The sequence below is a fragment of the Spodoptera frugiperda genome, chromosome 7 (genome assembly GCF_023101765.2).
Source record: "Spodoptera frugiperda isolate SF20-4 chromosome 7, AGI-APGP_CSIRO_Sfru_2.0, whole genome shotgun sequence".
Classification (NCBI taxonomy): domain Eukaryota; kingdom Metazoa; phylum Arthropoda; class Insecta; order Lepidoptera; family Noctuidae; genus Spodoptera; species Spodoptera frugiperda.
Window position 1 is genome coordinate 7,857,108 of NC_064218.1, and position 19,805 is coordinate 7,876,912.

At 35.9% G+C, this 19,805-nt stretch overlaps 1 protein-coding gene across 10 annotated transcripts in view; it reads right to left on the bottom strand.

The window, feature by feature from the left end:
- The window catches only part of LOC118266375 (potassium/sodium hyperpolarization-activated cyclic nucleotide-gated channel 2), a 297,834-nt gene that overhangs the window by 141,964 nt on the left and 136,065 nt on the right, over positions 1-19,805 (bottom strand). The window lies entirely within an intron of this gene.

A 19,805-nucleotide genomic window follows, 5' to 3' on the forward strand; every position in this document is an offset into this window, starting at 1 on the left:
AACTTTGATAGAATATATATATTATTAGGTGTATTTATAGTGTATTGGATAAGCGTACGCATACTATGATTTAAAACAGCTATTAATTTTTATAACAACAAAAGGCATTATTATATAGCGCCAACAATAGATAATGAATTAAATGTAACACTATTTATTTAGTAGACACCAATAAAAACAAAGAATAATGACTATTAGATTACTACAAAAATTACAAAATGTAACAAAGACAACGCCATCTATCGGCGCAGCAACGAACTACAATGTATCGGTGCGAACTTTCACTGTTCTTGTACTTTTGTAAAAGCACTGCTCTCTACAGGTAGAAAGTCAACTACGACTTAATCCACAGCATTTTCGCCCTTGAACAGTGCCCTTTTAGGGACAGACACAAAAGAAAATGGCCTCTCTTTGTAGTAACTACTATTTATAAAATTCTGTGTGTGTTGTGTACAAGACATCCGGGCTCATTTGAAATGGCGCTTTAGAATTGATAATTATATGAAAATGTTGCCATTATTTGGTTTTCTTTATTGTAGGTGTATTTTTAGATTGTTTTGATAGGCTTTTAAGTAATGAATATTGATCGATAACGAAAGCTTACACAGGAATACCAAAATATAAAATACCAAAATGTAAAAATAAGATTTATTAATTTTATCACAGCTTTTAGTATCGTCGTCCCTTCTTATACAATACCTACGTAAAGTGACATTGTTGGCTGTTACGGCAAACAGTGGAACTATCAAGTTTGTAAGGTTTTGTGACAAACTATTCGCTACTCGACAATAGATGGCGCCACAAGTATGTCAAGCGGACAATGTAAATAAAGGTTAAATTCTGAAAATGGTCTTTGTTTAAATTGAATTAAAATATATATATTTAAAGAGGATCTACAAGGCGAGATTATATTTACTTGAAAAATAAGAATTGCTGTCAGAATTTGGCATTTTATGTTGTAATAATAAATTCATAATATTTTTTCTAAATTATTTTAACACTGTAATAATTAGTAATTTTAATTAATTAAATCGGTAAACGAAATTAGCCTTAACATAATACGAAACTAGGGTACCAATAAAATAATTTTATTGGTAAACAGAACGACAAACCCTCCCAATTTTTACTTCAGAGGCGATATTACTTCACCAGGACATTTCGGCTCAAATATTGGCAATTCCACGTTACAAGTACGTATATAGGCTTCAAAAAAATAAAAACCGAAAGTGCCAATATTGTTCATTGAAGCAGTTTATGGAGGACATTGTCGGTTAACGGCAGCCGTTTACGAGCTGTTATGATGACTGATTCACTGATGGGACCTATCATTTGATACGCTCTCTAATTGAAGTGGGACCATTTTGGTTGCTATTGAATAAGGAGCATATTTTAGCAATGGTGAAGAGGTTCGTGTCTTTGTTATTTAAGTATTAGTAAAAACAAAATTCATTTTACGATACATTTGTGTTATGTTTACATGGAATTTATGATCCAGTGAGTGTTGTGTCATCTGTCATTGGTATGCATATCAGATTTTAATTTGTACTGCAACTACTGTTGATGTGCCTTTAATAAATAAATATTGTGTTTTTATATTAAATTTATAAATTCATTTCGCATTGATTAATGTTCATTTCTTCTTCGTGCGAGAAGACTTATGTTCAGCTATGGAATACTTATGGGTAGAAGCAATCACTTTAATTATTATGGATCTATATCCATATGGATCTATATCCATAATAATTAAAGTGATTGCTTCTATTTAGTGATTTGCATAACATACTATTGTGGATTATATCAAGTATGGGCCGGGCGGTTTTAGGCAGTTTGAAAAATTGTGTTTTACATCATTACACAATTAACAACAGCTGTCAGTCAACTAAAAATAGATCAGTGGCCTTAGTACGAGTTTGCATTACGTTAAACGAAAACGAAACAACAGCGCGTTCGACACTCTGATTGGCCGGCTCGAATAAACCAACCAATCAGAGCACCGAACGCGGTCTCGTTCCGATTACTTTAAAAGTAAAGTAAAATCGTACTAAAGGTTTTGAAACTTTATTTTAAATTGACTGAATTGGTTTAATAATTGATTTTCTAAAACGTTAAACTAATTCTCAGTTCCCCAAAACACTTGTAATAAGACTATTGTTCAGTTCAGTATTCATTTTGTACGGCATTGTTCGAATCTAAGTCTTGATTCACTTCTACTAAAATAATATAATGTGGGATTGAATTTAATTGTCTTGCTAAAATTATATTATTACCAATAATTCAAGCAGTTTCGAGCGCAGATTTAAGAGCATACTTATGAAATAAAAATAAAATTAAGAAATGAACTTAAGATAACGTTACGCCTTTTGAACTTAAGGAGTAGTCAAATAAAAATTCTTCGACTAATCAAAAATAAACTCAGTTTACATTTTGCCCGAAGAGTGTAAACCCGAGACCCCTAGCTCGGCAGTACCCGCTTGCTACTCCCGACCAATGATGCAGATATATTATATTACCGTAAAACATGGCAACTTTACCATATTTTGGAACAAAAATCGAAATATATTTTTAACCATAAGACGCATAGAAACCAAAACTATATATTTAGAATTGTAGTCTATCTGGCTCACTTTACTGTAATCGTCATTATATACAAACGCTTACTTTAGCCGTAGTAAAGAAAAAACAACATGGGTAAAGATACCAAATTTTTGGCAACTTTACCTACGCGCCGTATTCATCGTGTATTGCATATTAAAGAGTTGTTGAGGTACAGAGGGCTTCATCTAGGACCTCTTCGTATTATAATGCAAACAATATGAGGAAATCTATAAAGATAACGGCTACACAGACATTTGGGAAAGTTGCCACGGGTTTCATCGTAATTTACATACAAATAATTTGTTACGCTCGGGGTTGTCAAAAAAGGAGGAACTTTTTTATGACATGTATATTTAAAAAAAAATTAATAAACCTTAAACCTAAAGTAAAAAAACGCTCAAATTTCTAACATAAATATTATTCCCTTTTAAACTAAATTAAGTTCTAAAATTTTAAGTATTTATGTTTAAAATTGTAAAAAAGGCTACAAAATAATGTTTAATCCTTGACTTTTTAATTTTATGACTTCACTATCTCCATAGCTAATTATAACATCACTTCCGTATAATTTTTATAGTGTCTAGCTCCGAGTTTTCTGCGGTTTTGTTTCATGGGAGCCATTTTGGCTGTAAAACAAAAGGTATTATTAAATACATTATATCTTATCATCCAGGATATTCACTATTATGCTGTGAAATGTAGGTATTCGAAAATGGTTACATACACACAAACAAGAAAAAAACATTTATTGCCAACCCTAACTGTAGGTAAAGTTGCCACAAAGCAGGCCGTGGCAACTTTACCTAACCTGTGTCAACATTACCGAAGCGATTATTTATCAATAAATTAAAGAAAAGCAATTGCTGACATTACAACAGTAATCCCAACTATATTATACATTCAAGATCAAAATTTCACTCACCTGTGACAAATAGTTAAGGCTCTGTAAGCACAATTTAGGAACTACTAACTTTTAGCACATTTTCACGCACTACACTGCGGTGACATTCTCGATTATGCCGATGTCAGCTATCCGGATCTTACCGAAGCGCAGTTAGATAAACTTGAGCGACTCCAAAATCTTAGTATAAGGTTCATATTTGGATTACGCAAATATGACCACATTTCCGAATATCGCACGAAACTCAAGTGGCTGCCGATCCGCCTTCGCCGGAATACTCATATCTTATCTCTTCTATACAATATACTGTTTAATCCTGCTACCCCCATTACCTCAAGGAACGTTTCAGGTTCTGTCATGACACACATTCTAGACCAGTACGGTCATCGGAGAGGCTCAAGCTTGAGATGCCTCAACATCAAAGCAGAGCCTTTGACCAATCTTTTACGGTTCGAGCCGTGCGGCTGTGGAATGCGCTACCGCTTTTGGTGAGGCAGGCACAGTCGCTCGCTACTTTCAAGGTGCTCGTGAAGGATCACTATCTTTCAAGGCTGTAACACAGCGTCATTGTTTCCTTGCAGTCGTTTTCTTTCTGCTATCACATTTTCTTGTCATTTGTAACATAACTATTATTTCTTGTGTATATATGTATGTATGTATGTATGTATGTATCTATGTATGTATGTATGTATGTAGGTATGTATGTGGGTATGTGTGTATGTATGAATGTATGTATTTGTGTATGTATGTAATTGTATATTCATATATTTAAGTTGTAAGTACACCCAGAACCACCTCCACTAACATTCACCATCTCCGTCCACCCAAAGGTTGCCTGGAAGAGATCGCTGTAAGCGATAAGGCCGCCTTTGTACCCTACCATCCACTTAGCGCTACTTATATTTATTTGTCTGAATTGTAAAAGGTGTACAATAAAGTTTATTATTATTATGTTTGTTCTTTACATAATCTCGGGACCACAGGGTCCCGGACCTTTGGAAGGCGTACGAGGGGCCGAAGCCAACTCGCAGAGGCCCGTTGAACAATTTTAATCTAAATGTAAGGGGACATCAGCCGGCGATTATCCCTGTATGCACTATGGAAGTACACCAAAGGACAATCCCCGGTTGATGCAGGACTATTGCGAGATATGGTAAAAGGAAATGATAGGGATATGGGTGTGGGTGGCTGTGGAATAGTTAACCGGTTAACTATGGGGACTATGGCCCCTGCCCCTGACCAATATTGAAAAATACGGATAAACAGGCAGGGGGTGACTCGCAAACTCAATAGTGGGCCCCGGAAACGGCCGCTAGCATGTAGCGACAAGGGAAGCAACATCCGTTGAGCTGCTTGAGGAAGGGGAGGCATCCCACGGCTATCAGAGCAATCCCGGAAGTACGGTCAAGACCCCTACCAGCATCTTACTGGGATACGTCCTTCCCCCAAGTGGAGCTGAAGGCAACTCCACTCTTGCGAATCTCCACTCAAACCAGCCGATTAAGGCAAGAGTGAGGTAGGAGAGGCCACTCCGGATAGTCACGAGTACTAACCGGAGTTAAAAAGTAGGGCCTCTCCCGGGAGTCAGGTCCGTGGGGTCGCCACTGCCCAACAGCTCGCCACAAGCTGCCTTGCGGACTTATTATTATTATTATTACATTGTGACGTCCATTACTCGCATAATAGCAGTCTTGCGACTACGCAAAATATAGTAAATATTTCCTTTTAATGTCTAAAAAATACTTCTATTACAAAACAGAATTCTAGTGGGTAGATTTTTAGATAAATGAGTTTATACCGAATACCTATAGTATGGTAAAGTTGCCAAGGGCCCGGTAAAGTTGCCATAGTTTACCGGTATATTATAATACATGCAAACTCGGCGAGCTCCGTTTCACCAACAGATAGCTTCGCTATTTTTGTATCAAAGATGGTGCTGTATGTGAAAAAATATTCTTCTGCTTTTTTCTTGGTTGTATTTTTTTTTATGTTAAATGGGCCGACGTTTGGTTACTATCTCGCCTGATGGTAAGTAATGATGCGGCCTACGGTGGAGCACGTCTGCCCATAAGCAACCTATTCACTCGGGCTTTGAAGACACCCAGGTTGTACCCATCAGGAAACACAGACTCCGGCAAGGAGTTCCACTCCCTAGCAGTTCGCACAAGGAAGCTTGAAGCGAAGCGCTTCGTGCGAGTGGGTGGGATATCCACCATGTATCCTGAATTTTCTTTTCCATACGGAGCCTGAGACCTTTCCAACAAATGCAAAACCGTGGAAATCGGTTTGTGCGTTCTGGAGTTATAGCGTCAGGAAGGAAAACCCGACTTATTTTTATATTATACATTATATACTTAATATAATAGATAATATCGACTCTAACAAAATATCCATATACAACAACATCAAGTTTATCCTCAGTTTAACACTGTACAGGATTACGTGAAGACTGACAGCTTCGTGTTTAGTTTACAGCAAACGTTACAGCTTCAGTGTGTTATGAAAACAGACGCCTTAGAGATTAGAACCTTCATGGTTTCACTACTCTGTCTCGAGTAAATCTCGTAGAAAGTGTTATGAAATTTGTTCAACGTACTATCTTCTGCGTAGTTATAAAGTTATGAAAGAGAATATGTTAGTTGCAGGTGATGGTAACAAGGAGTTGAATTACTTTTGACTGATTTTAAGTGTCTAAGAAAAATATTATACATTTTTAACTAAAAATCACGGTTTACTCACGTACATTAACGGAGAACGAGAAAGAGATGCGGCGACGACGCGTCTGTTCACGTTGCTCGTGATGAAGAGTCCCTCTGTGACTCGAAACTAGTACAGTTTTTCTCCATTCATGTACGTGAGTATGCCTCAGGATATTTATATTTAAAATATGTATTATACATTTTTATAATTTAGGGCTTCGAGAATTAAACAGTGATCTTATCGATGACTAAATTATGAATTAATTAAGCCTCAATTAAAATGTAATTTTAGAGAAGGTACAGTCAAAACTTCTGTTTGGAATATTCTAAGGTTTGCCAATGGTTTATTTTTTAAATAATGAATTTTAAGTTTGTTTCTAAAGAGACGTAAGCAGAAGTGTAATATTTGCAATACACCAACTTTTATCCAAAGTAGGAACCCAAATATTGCAACATTTTCTTAACTTAATAACAACGAGCCTAGGCTCAACAAATAGCCCAGGGCTAGAATGGGATTATTTATGTTTCATATCCCTAAAGCACTAGATAATATCTGCATTATTAGTTTTTATCTAGGCACTAAGTGTAAGCGTTTAATAACACCACAATAATGAAACCGCTAACCACAGTGATTTACGAGAAGCGATCAACGCAGCAATACTCGATATTTAACGACCTATTTATATTCTGTACATGTGTTATCCTACTAATATTATAAATGTGTCAATTTATGAGAATATATGAAATTATAGATAGTATGATTATAATCTTTCACACAAAAACTATAGATTATAGTCAAAAATAACATATATGCTACTTTTTCATCCAAATAAGGAAGTCTGTGGCAGAAGCTATAGTTTGTAATACATACAGAATTTTATTTAAATTAAGAGTAATAAATCCTGTAATTCAAAATAATCGCTTGACGCGATGACTGAGCAACAGGCTGTCGAGCAACGGGTAGTGAGTTCGAATCCCGCACGGAGCAACTCTTTGTGTGATCCACAAATAGTTGTTTCGGATCTGGGTGTCATGTGCATGTGAACTTGTATGTTTGGAAACGCAACCACGATACAGGAGAAAATCCTATTGTGGGGTAACGTATTTTTAAACAAAATAAAATCATCCTGGGAACACAGACGAAGCTGCTGGCAGAAGCTAGTCTTGAAACAACGTACGTGAAGTTATGTTATAAAAATTGAGAGGCATTGTTGTGTCGCGTAGCAATAGATCGTGCTCACCGCCACGGGCCGCCGCTCGATTACACAGCTTTATTAAACGCATAATCGATACGCACGCACTACGAATGAGAATCGATTAGATATGCCACTCACTATCTATTCCCGGTGCTGAGCGTTTTATTGAAAAATGTTGAAAGTTCAAGGAAGTTACTGGAAATAGATTAAAATTGTAGTTTTGGGAGTGAAATATTTTTTTTTGTGGAATAGGTGGCAAACGAGCGAACGAGTCACCTAATGGTAAGCGATTAGCGCCGCCCATGGACACCCGTAACATCAGAGGAGTCATAAGTGTGTTGCCGGTCTTTTGAATTATGGGTTGAATGTTTCGAAAAAAAAAATACCACAATACATACTTATAAATTTATTTTAACCAATCCTTATCCTTTATTCGACATAATTTACGCTATTTTCCATAACATAAATTAATATTCTGACTTAAAACATATCATTAATGCCCAAATACTCAAACGCTACACAATTTTAAGACGCTCTCAAATGTAGTTCTGTCACTATCAATTCTTTATAAAATGACAGAGATAGCACGATATTTAAGTACAACTTAAAATTGAGTAGCGTTTGAGTATTCGAGCGTTAGTTGGCTATTTCACAAGTTCTGTCAATCACTCTGTCAGATGTACAAGTATTTCGGGTTGGTTGTACAGAGTAACAGCTAGTTACAATGTGTGGATAGCTGGTGTACCCCTGTCTTTCACACTAGGGTAATTAACCTCCTTGCTAATGTTGTACTGGGTAATCTGTACTCTGCACGTAACTAGCTGTTCTGACAAACTTCATAGCACTTCTGACTTAGTGTGCATCAGAGATGTACTATGTAGGTATGCTACGAAGATGTAATAGCTAAGCTGTGAAACCATGTGACCGTTTTCACTGATACTAAGCTATGTAGTTGTGCGAGGAAGACGCGTAGGTCTAGTATACAATGTATCGATATGCGATATGTATCCATAGCATAGCACGCATCTTTCCATACAAAAATTATAGCTTATCTGAGTCCGTTTCCAACAGTGCTATACTGTGTACCAATTATTACCAAACCTGTATATCATTATCCGTCTCTAAGAAGTAACTTATAAAACGCATAAATTAAAATGTATTAAAGTAATTCTTACTTTATTAAAGTTCACCAAATTGTGTACGTTTCATACTGGATCGGGAACTTACCTGGAAAGAAATAAGAAAATCGTTAGAAAAAATGTAAAATAAAGCAAAATATATATTTTTATAATAACTAACGTGAGACATACTAAATTAACTAAAAACAGAGGGCGCAGCCTACGCAGTGCGACGTCGCCGCGTCTGCACACGCTGCTCATGATGAAGAGTCCCTCGGTGACTCGAAACTCTTTTCTCATTTTTAGTAAAAAATATATATATACAATGAAACTTGGTTAAGTGGGACTTGGATAGGTGAGAAACCTCCACAACTGGAACTCATACTGAGGTCCCAACACATTGGCACTGAATTACCTCTACTAATGAGAAAAACGATACTCTTTATCTGGGATTAACACATTTTCTTATTTAAGAATCACACCTCTTTATCTGAAATAATCTGTATTTTCACCTCTAAAAAATTTATTTATACCTGGTTATCTGAGACACTGGGTTAGTGGGATACCTCTATAAGTGACACGAATTTAAAGACCCCTTGATGTCTCACTTAACAAGGTTTCACTGTAATTTGTAGCACCTACATAATTGCACTATTGTAACCAAAATTTAATAGAAGAACAAAACACTACATTAACCCGGAGTTCAACCTCATGTCACCCCCTACCCCCGCTACCCCCCCCCCCTCACCGCGCGGTCGTCAATCATTCCATCTCAGAACTGAGAACTGGATCAAGCATTTTTTGTGTAACCATTGTTTCTGCGAATCTGTACTGATGGGGTCACGGGAAGGGTACCCTTTTGTTATTCTTTGCAAATCATCGCTATTCTATTCCTAGTAAGTAAATTGAAGAAAATGTTTTTTGTAGTAGCGCCTGAGATTAAGATAAATTGGCTAATGTTTTTCGTTTATTTATTTAGGATGATACATTTAATGAAATGTTGATGTATCTTTAGTTGCGCTTTGTTAACAGTAATTACTTTTATCTTCAGTAATTCGCACACATTTTATTTAAGGGAGTAAAATCATGCAATGTCTTTTCCTGCCTTGGGCGAGTCGAGAATGAGTATCAGATCCTTATTGACTGGAAACCACCCCGTTCCTACTCCTGCTTTTCGAGCTTTTCGTAAACCCGCTAGGTAGTCCGCAGGTCGGAATTCGCATACACTAAGGTCAAAATCCTCCTCCTCTAAATGAGATCATTCTAGGCTATATTGTCTTTACAATAACCTACATTCATAGCTTATATGCCTGGAAAAACCAAACTTTACAACGTAGGTAATATTTTCTCTTAAAAAATACATAATTATAATAACGCCTTTTTTGAGGGGATTGCATCCTATGATTTTTAACGCCTTGAGCGAGGCGGGAGGAGTGTCAGACTCTTACTGACTAAAAACCACCCCGTTCCTTCTGCTTTGAGCCGGAGCCCCGGTAACCTGTTACATCCGCAGCTTCGGATTATAATTGCGCCTACCTCATTAATTTGCCTAGAAAAACCATAAAAAAACTTAAACCAAAACATAAATTGTCCTAACCATTACCTAAACACGGTGTATTTTGGATATCCTGGCCAGAATCCCATCTTTTGTTACTTTTCCTTGTCCTTACGTCCGTACGGTCGTCACATTGAGGAAAAAAATCCGCGCTGTTAGCCGGGTATCCAGTAAGTTGAGGGATTTAAGTCGACCGGGTCAAGAGGCCGGCTTTGCTGCTTTAGGCAACTCGGGACTTTCGCTATACATAAATATAAGAGCTGATTGATTTTGAATGTAATGATGTATTTTGAAGTTAAAGCTGTGTATTTTTTTTAAGTAAAATATTGACTAATGGAGGTTTTTCTGTCATGTTAATCTATATTCCATAATGTCGTGTAAAATCTTGCTATTGACTTAGACACTATTGATAATTTACTCACTGACAAACGTGAAGAAAATTAGAGATGACTTTGGGCAAGCTAAAATAAAAGTCAAAGAACATTCACACTAACATCAACAGTTCATAAACTACTTAACGACATTAAACATAAAGTACAAATTGCAATACATAAACAACTTCATACGAGTAATTCAGTGAAAAAGGGTGACGATAAAAGTTTTGTAAAATTCGACACAAAAGTTGGTACATTTGAAAGTTACTCATAAAGCCAGGTAGTAAGGTACCAATTAGAACGAATATGAAAACAAGTAATTTAAAACGGCGCGAGTAATAGTCACAGTTGTTGTTGCAAAGAGTCATTAGTGGCCATATTTTATGTCAACAGCATACCGCACTCCACTACTGGATATTACTCGTATTACTTCTTGTTTCACTTTTCGATTAAAGGTTGAAAGAAATAATTTAAGTACTTAATGACTTTTGTTATGGAGTAGGGTTGTTTATGTGTGATGGGGCCAACGAGTAGACGGATCACCTGATCAGAGGAGTTGCAAGTTACTAAAATAAGGTATTGAATTAAGACTCTATCTAAGTTTAATATTTCGTTTCTGACCCCGAGCTGCGTACAACCTAGCGGGTTTACTGGTGCTCCGGCTCGAAGAGCAGGAGTAGAAAGGTTTTTAGTCAGTAAGAGTCTGACACTCTCTCTTCTCACCCAAGGCGGGATTTCTCCCGCCTTGGGTGCATTGGATGATTTCCCCCCAAAAAAATATTTCGTTTTATTGATTATGGAGTCACTTTTACCGAGAGAGTTCTGGATGTACCCGTCTATTCATTGATTAAATTCTAAACGAGAGGTCTAAAAATGTTGAAAAACGTATGTTACTCTCTAAGTTCGACCCTGAAGACCGTAATGTCGTAATAACAGAAATGATGGGAAGGAACGGCCAACCAGCCGCTCTTGAATAAATAGGAGATGACGCCTCAAGCGACGAATTAAAATAAGATTATTAGGGGAGCACCTTTTTCGTAGAAAGCAATTGCCTATCATCGTTTCAGAATTGAATCTACGTCGATCAAAATAATTGACGCCATTTTTTTCTCGTTTCACTTTTCGAACTTGTAATATCACGCGAGGGGTAAGCAGAGGTGAATATATTATTGTATGTAACACCAATTTTAGGCAGCTATGTAACAATTTTCATAACATTCCATGTAAAAAGGTAAACATATTGTCAGGCAGACAAACATATACATTTTCAAAAACCGTGTCGTTACAAGAATTTAAATATAAATAAAGGATATCCAAAAACACTTAAATTGCACTGCAAATCAAATTTAAGACCTCTTGTAAACTCGACCAAAAGGGCAGACGCTTTCCCTATCTCACTTTTAGGATGTTGAATTAGGTCTCATGAATCCCAAATTAGCAGTTTGTTTTTAAGGTTTACGAGTAGTCAAAATATCAGTCTTCCGTAGAAATTAGGATAGCGTGCTCTGAAAAAATACGGAAGATACGTGAGGAAATACATTCCTACGTTGTTATTATAATAGACTTATTAAATTCATAGCATATTAACTAATTATTCATTTAAAAAAGCATAACAATAGTTTAGGTACGTTTATTGTGAGTAGGGCACTGTGATTGGTTGGTTTTTTCGAACCACCAAACTTGTATTGGCTAGAGCGTTAAAGTATAACATGTGAGTGAAATAGTATTTTTAAAAATTTATTTATTCTCACTACACTACATTTTCATTTCATTCTCACTACACTATACTGCACTTTCTTTTGAGATTTCAGTTCAATAAGAACCAAAAAGTCAATGGCAGTAGCAGTCTAAAGTACCTTTTATAAAAAAATAAAGAAATAAAACATTTTATTACGGCGTTGAACGTTAATATTTAACAATTTAAGCTTCGACGTTATTAATTTCCTGAGCCCTTCAAAGGGTATTTCATTTATTTTAAACACCCTTAGTGTTACTTCCAAACAAGTAATTCTTCTTTTGTTTTTATACGGTCAAGGTGAATGAAATGCTTTTTTTTTGGAAAATATACAGCGAAATTAACGTTTTAATTTGGGGATGGGTAAAAAAGAATGTTATGCAATAAATCACCACTCCCGACTAGATTAGATGCCCTCGTAATTTATGTGGTGGTTCACTCGCCCGTTTCGACCCCCTATAATTCGGTTGTGGATAAAGCAAGAAACCTGAATCTTCAGTAACTAATCCGGCATTGTATAAACACGGAATATTTAAAATTTCAGTCAATTTGAACCAGTAGTTTAAGAATGACAACTTGTTAAAGTTTCTAAATTTTGTCACTCACTGACTCACCGATCATCAAAAGTCCAAGGCACTTCTAGCAGACTTAGAAGCTTCATATTTGGAATACATATAGAGTTTAGTGTCTTAATCATGGGAAAACTTAAATATTTTGTAATTTCGGTCCAGTTTTCCAAATACACCAACTGCATCAATAACTTTGTAATCCCATATAAATATATGGGATTACAAAGTTATTTATGCAGTTGTGCTCGTAAGAAGTATTTACCGTCCAGACTTGTCAAAAATTGAGACATCAAAGCCTCCGAGAAAAGCCCATAGAGACAGGGAGTGGGCTTTGAGAAAAACTGTGGCTGAAGCTCAAGAAGTAGTACCGGAAAAGAAAAAGAGGAAGACTACATATAAAAATAAGAAAATATCATAAGACCTTTAACAAAATTCGTTAGAAGTAGATGGTATCAAAAAGAAAGGCTCTACAAAAAGAAGTGAGATCCCATCAAAAACATCCTGTAAAAAACCCAAGTCTCGCAGCTCAGTCTTTCTACCGTCAAAAGTTGTGAGATCCATGTAATACCAAGTCGGTTAATCTATTTAGTGTCTACTTGAAGGACCTTCTGTCTTAAGTTATTACATAAGTTATTATCATGCCAATATTAAAAATATTTAACGTTTTAAACAAATAGATCGACTTGGACATCGCTTGATTTGATTATTAGTATGTATCACACTACACAACACGACGGGCCAGCGACCAACAGGAACGAGAGTTTCAATCGCGTGAGGCGCGAGAGACTAAAGAATCTAATATAATATTGTAATATTCATTTTGTTTTCATGCGATGTCCAAGTCGATCTATTTGTTTAAAACGTTAAATATTTTTAATATTGGCATGATAATAACTTATGTAATAACTTAAGACAGAAGGTCCTTCAAGTAGACACTAAATAGATTAACCGACTTGGTATTACATGGATCTCACAACTTTTGACGGTAGAAAGACTGAGCTGCGAGACTTGGGTTTTTTACAGGATGTTTTTGATGGGATTTTGTATACCGTTTCCTTCTGTATAGTTTCACTATGGGCCAGGTGAAACAAAGTCGCTTTCTCTGTCCCTTTGTGTGCTTAAATCTTTCGCACCGCATCAAAATCCGTTGCGTACATTACGCATTATTTAATAGAAATAAAAATACATGCATAATGTAATAGGTTGCTTATGGGCAGACGTGCTCCATCGTAGGCCCCATCATCACTTACCATCAGGTGAGATAGCGGCCAAACGTCGGCCCATTTAACAATATATATATATATATATATATATATATATATATATATACAGGGTGTCCCTGAAGTCGACGTCCAACAGGCACCAGATGATCGGCAAGGTTCCAAATGTTATCAGAAAAATATAAAAAAAATTCTAAGTCCTACAGTTTTTAAATTACAGTGAGTTATGTGTTATCCACGAAAAAGTACACCCTGTGCCAGTCTTTTGACTCTTGTTGCTACAAATTTTTATTTTTTCGTCTGCAGTCTTCCTTACATTATCCTGAATAGTGCTCCAGTAATACGGAATCATAAATTATTCGCCAACTGCTTTAGATTGGAAAACATTGTTAGTTTTAGAGGAACCAAATACTCTGAATAAAATTTTCACCTTACTTTAAGTGACTGTACTGAATAAATTATGTATGGCGCTAGTAGTGGCAAATTTCACCAAAGTTGGCGCATTTAATAAGGATTCTAAAATGGTATAGCACTTTGCACATTATTTCTTAAATTCGACACAAAAAAAGATTTTTCAACGAAACTCCGTTTCGATTAATTTATTTGAACTTACTAAACATTCTTCTAGTGTACTCAAATCATACGTTATAACTTCGTATGCACTAGACAACACTTTGCACGCGATTTGTTATCATCATGTTGATAATCAGCGAGGATCTCTTGTCAAACAATATTGTCTGTCTACTCATTATTTCGCTTGCAGCTTTCGTTGGCAATATTAATAGACTTACTAGAGGAACTGATGTTGTGTATCATGTTTCACTAAATAATATTGAATGATTGCAATATGATGTTCATAGTGCATCAAACACATTATCAAATGTGTAGTAAAATCAAAAGGAACGGACGCGGCAGATTCATGTACACAGCATATCGACGCGCGCGGTAGTGGTATGGTGTACATGAGCCCTTACGCACAATTACTCGTCATATCCCCATCAAAAAAAAAAAAAAAGAAATGGGTGAATCCTCCGATTAATTTACGTGTTCATGCCTTGTGATCAAATGCGGGATGAAGCATCAAATATTCTTTAGTTTGTCGAGAAAGAGTTATTTGCACCGTTGCAAGGAATTGCAGGTAAAGCAAAAATAATTTAAAAAAGAAATAAGCCCGGGTACGATGGCTCGAGATGCACAACATCAGTTCCTCTAGTAAGTCTATTAATATTGTTAACGAAAGCTGCAAGCGAAATCATGAGTAGAAAGACAATATTGTTTGACAAGAGATCCTCGCTGATTTTCAACATGATGATAACAAATAGCGTGCAAAGTACTGTCTAGTGCATACGAGGTTATAACGTATGATTTGAGTACACTAGAAGAATTTTTAGTAAGTTCAAATAAATTAATCGAAACGGAGTTTCGTTGAAAAATCTTTTTTTGTGTCGAATTTAAGAAATAATGTGCAAAGTGCTATACCATTTTAGAATCCTTATTAAATGCGCCAACTTTGGTGAAATTTGCCACTACTAGCGCCATACATAATTTATTCAGTACAGTCACTTAAAGTAAGGTGAAAATTTTATTCAGAGTATTTGGTTCCTCTAAAACTAACAATGTTTTCCAATCTAAAGCAGTTGGCGAAGAATTTATGATTCCGTATTACTGGAGCACTATTCAGGATAATGTAAGGAAGACTGCAGACGAAAAAATAAAAATTTGTAGCAACAAGAGTCAAAAGACTGGCACAGGGTGTACTTTTTCGTGGATAACACATAACTCACTGTAATTTAAAAACTGTAGGACTTAGAATTTTTTTATATTTTTCTGATAACATTTGGAACCTTGCCGATCATCTGGTGCCTGTTGGACGTCGACTTCAGGGACACCCTGTATATATATATATATAGTTATATCACCATTGCACCCATGCGAAGCTGGGGTGGGTCGCTAGTAATTTATAAATTTAAAAAATATATTGTTATGAAAAAAGATATTATTTCTAGGTATACCATGGATGTAAATAAATGCTTGTTACAATATTTTGTCTAAACGTAACGAAACTTATTTATGCTTACAGAAAATAGCAATACGGTTCACTCTCGCGTGCTATCGCTCTAGACGTAATCCCCTAAGTTAATCATTTAACCTGATTTATCAAACAGCGTTTTCAATAGGGGGATTAACGTTTCATCCCCTTATCTGTAGTGGGGGCTCGCAGAGATAGGGAACCTTCTAAGTTTGCGCGCGTTTGTGTTCAGTTTAACTATTTATGAGATAGATAAATATAATCTGGACGTATAGCTACAAAATTAGTATTATTATTTTTTTATACAGGTTAAATAATAATAAAATGATATATATGAGAAAAGAAACATAAAAAATAAAATAAAAACAAAACAAAATAAGAACACCCACTAAATAAAAACCTTTAAGAAAAGAGCGTATTCCTTTTTATAAGGCCTGCAACGCACCTGTCACTTCTCTGGTGCTGTGTATGTACATGGGCGGCTCTGATCACTTACCATCAAGTGACCCGTATGCCCCATATTCCGTAAAAAAATCTGGAAGCATCTATCGAAACAATCCTGTAGCTTCGTAGCTACGTAGCTACAGGACTGATAATCGTAGATACAACTTATCACCAGGTGACTTGTCTGACCAGTTCGCTCGTTAGCCCCCGATTCCAAAAAAAAAATCACCCGTAAATCCAAACACTTCCAATCTCCACATTAGCAGTAGTTAAGTGAGTTCCTCATTCATTTCGATCTCAGCATAGATGGCAGAATGCATGTAAATTAAGTAGACCGCGTCGGTGTACTGCAAAGAAACTCTTTCGTCTTACAGAGAGGGCTCTCGGGTGAAGTGGCTTCGTCTAATTAGTACGCGACGGCAGACCAGACACTATCGCGCCGGAATAACGGATTCTGTCTTCGCGAAACGAAAAACAAAATATTTTTTTTTATTTTTGACGTATTTTTTTTGAACAACCTGTAGGTGATGAGATTGGTTTGTATGTAGTAGTGATGGTGTTACTTTAGTTAATGTGTCTTGCTTATTACATAGATTTTAGGCTTATGATATTTAACGTAACGTAATTACCGTGAAAATAATTTGATACCATTTGTTTTCTGAAAAATCTACTGAAAAATAAATTGTTTTAATGAGAATGTCACTAAAAAGGTCAAATTTGGAATCTTTTTGTATAGACTTTAAAGGGCAAACGGTGAAGGTAAATATCGTGAGGAAATCTGGGCTTATTTTTTCCAATTATTATAAGTTTGAAATCGCCAACGCACATTGAGCAAGCGTGGTGATTTATGCTCAAGTCTTTTCCGCGCAAGAAGAGGCCTTTGGTCAGCACCAATAAGCTGTTGATGTGTGAAAGTATAAAAATAAACCCACCCTTTTAATGTATGCACGAATAAAACTTTTCCAGATTTATAGTTACCCCGAACTCATTAAGCAAAAGTATGTTAATTACATCGACCATTCTTCTGGAACCGCATTACAAATTATAATTTTCCATTCCATAAAATGTATTATTCGTCCGAAGATAGGGTTGTGCCTATAAAATGGCCCATATAGAGAATTGTACCCTTTATCCTAAGCCCGGACAATAGGTAAATAATATATCGCGGCGACGGATATCCCGGCCAAACGGGTCATTATTGAACCGGACTAGATATTATTTGTATTGTACTGTGTATTATTCTTTCTTCATGTTGTCGGATAACGGAAGAAATGTCTCAATATTACATTGTAAGTAATTATGTTAATATTTTTGTAATAAGATAAATCGCAAGACTTTTTTTAGGTGTTTAAATCATCCAATGCCTTCGGAGAGGCAAGAGAGAGTATCAGACTCTTACTGACAAGAAAAAAAACATTTTTTAATTAGAGACATTTAATGATTACTTAAACTTATTCCTTATCAGCAATTTTGTATCGAAATCAATCACGAAAGACTGGGTTAAGTAACCATTAAATGACTCTGAGTACGGTCAATGAAAGACATATATTTTATATTTTATTTGAAAACTGACATAATAAATAAATTCTAGCCTAAATTACAGCTACAGGGTGCAACAGCCAGCATCCAGACGAAATTCCAGGTACAGGTGAAAGTGAGCGGTGTAAAATAGACATTCCATTTCAATTTAGTGAATTTAATTGGTACGAGCATCGCTCTCGACGAACATTTTCATTTCACTTCATTTTCTGACTAATATTGATAATTGAAATAGCAATATTTATTATCTGTTTTGTGCGATAGAACTCTGATGCAACAGGTCGGGCAAAGTCGTGTGTTATGTGTAAAAAATTGTTTGTTTGTAAACGAACCGACGACACAGAAGAAAATCCTAATGAGAGGCAACGTTTTTTTTGCATATTATCTTAGTTGAACCCATTTCCACCAGTGCTAAACTATGTGTACCAATGAATATTATTAGTGGAAACCAAACGTTTCGAAAGCACCCTCAAAATGCGTATGTACTTCTTACTCGACTTTAGAATATAAAAAAAACATCGTCTAATAATCAATTTTGCCGCTACTAAACTTACGAATCAGACCAATTCTAATACATTTTTATTTAAATAATTCGATTTTATGAATAGCATCTATATGCTTACACAACCTTTTATTAAGGACGTCTTTTGTATGAGTATTGTGTATCATTGTTGGTCAAAAGTATTAGCAATACAACGGGATTGCGATGAGATTATAATATTAATATTCCGCTTGGGGATCACGTCAGGGAAAACCCTTTAAACATAATATTTACCGGTCTACTAAAGGTATACACATATAGGTAAATATTATATTTAATTTGGGTAGGTATATCATAAAATTGCGACCAGGCACCGTGAGATACCTTTTTTTGAGGGGGAAAATCATCCAATGACTTCTCCCGCCTTGGGCGAGGTGGGAGGGAGTGTCAGACTCTTACTGACTAAAAACCACCCCGTTCCTACTCCTGCTTTTCGAGCTGGAGCCCCGGTAAACCCGCTAGGTAGTCCGCAGCTCCGGATTAGGTAAGATAGCTAGCATTACTCGCAGGTCTTTTGATCATCGAATGGTTCCGTCCTAGGCGATGCGAGAGTGTCAGACTCTTACTAACAAACACTCTGATACTACTCCTGCTTTGAACCAGTCTCAATAACTGCTTGCGCTCTGTCAGGAGCCTGGGACTAGTTGCAGGTCTGTGCTGCAAACTACTCACCAAGCATGGGGACTACAGCAAAGCTCTACCCTTCGTAGAACAATAATACCTTTTTGGCAGCAGATGATGTATTTCGATTGTTTGAAAAATAAATAAATGTTTTTAACTGTCTTAGAATTTTGAGCGCTTCCACTCATCCATTTTCTTCAACTTTTAATACGCAATTCGATTGAGTCTTGTCTTGAAGCCTGTTCTGTGGTATATAAGATGAGCCGTAAAGAGAGATACAAATCGGATAAATGAGATAAATTGGAATAAAAGGTAGTCGTATAATATAATCCACAATTAGAAACAAACACAGTTATGTTATGAAACGATATAACTAATGAAAAATGAGAGTTTCATTAATTTCTGTTTATTTTTTTGCTAGCTAGCAAAAATTGTGGTGGTTGTTTGTATAAAATTATACGTAACACAGTCCGCTTTGTAAACAAACCACACGCCACAATTTAATTGATTAATCGTTTACTCTGAAATTTTACACTGCGAGGCATCAATTTACTGTTTTATTGACCAAACAGGCGTTCAGTTATGTATTAATTTTATAAAAACATGAAATGAAATATTTACCTGTAAACTATAAAATGTTTTATTAATAGGAAATAATGGGAACATTTA